The sequence below is a fragment of the Bison bison genome, unplaced genomic scaffold, assembly GCF_000754665.1.
Source record: "Bison bison bison isolate TAMUID 2011002044 unplaced genomic scaffold, Bison_UMD1.0 scf7180017863513, whole genome shotgun sequence".
Lineage (NCBI taxonomy): Eukaryota > Metazoa > Chordata > Mammalia > Artiodactyla > Bovidae > Bison > Bison bison.
Genome location: NW_011494085.1, coordinates 5,856 through 6,744, shown reverse-complemented (window position 1 = coordinate 6,744; position 889 = coordinate 5,856).

Below are 889 nucleotides of genomic sequence, written 5' to 3'. Positions count from 1 at the left end.
TGGAGAAAGCCATTTGAAGAATTCTTAGCAGAGCAGATTTTAACTAGAACAGGCTGAAAATGCTATTTGCTAAAGATAGAGTCATCTGGTAGGAATGCATCAAATACAAATTTGAAACACTTTCTTTTGAAAGTCGATTAGGAATAAGAGTAGGAAACAGCTTCTGTTAAACTGGGAACTGAAATCACCAAATTTTAAAGAATAAGCTTTGTTCATAAAGTTGATGTTGGTTGTGGGCGTTAGGAGAAGGAGTAAGATACCAGAAATAGGAACACACAAGGTTTGGGTTATTTCTTAAAGTCTGCTGTCCAGTCTGTGGACTCTGCTTCAGCATTCTTTAATGCTGGTCTGTTTATCCTAGTTCAATTATTAAACCAGAGGACTGACCTTGTCTACACACTGACACTGGATGGCTGAATTCTCCTCCTACTGTTTAAGGAACAAGCATCAGTGGGTCCCCTGCTTCTCCTGAATGGTAGACAGTAACATGGGTTGGCATCTCCCTCCTCCTGTCTTCTAAAAGTTTCTCTTCCCCAACTAGGGGTGAGGCCCAGGAAGAGACTGTCCCTGAGGAGGCAGGTCCAAAGGGGCAGCTCTGAGCAGAGAGTTAACTGGGTAACAGACTCACTGGTCCTGCTCTGCATGCTGGTTTTGCAACAGGGGAAGTGCTGAGCTGTGCCTCTTACATCTCCTCGAGCTCTTCTCAACACCAGCTTCCCACAGAATGAATTCTGTCTGCTTGGTCAATGCTAATCCTGAAAACTTCAAGTTTTCTTATAAATTCTATGAATGGTGAGAGGAATCATTTGTTTGTACAAGTATCCTCTGAGCCATCACCATGGAAAGAGGCATCAATTTGTAGGGCTCAGCCTTCAAAACAGATTGCAGC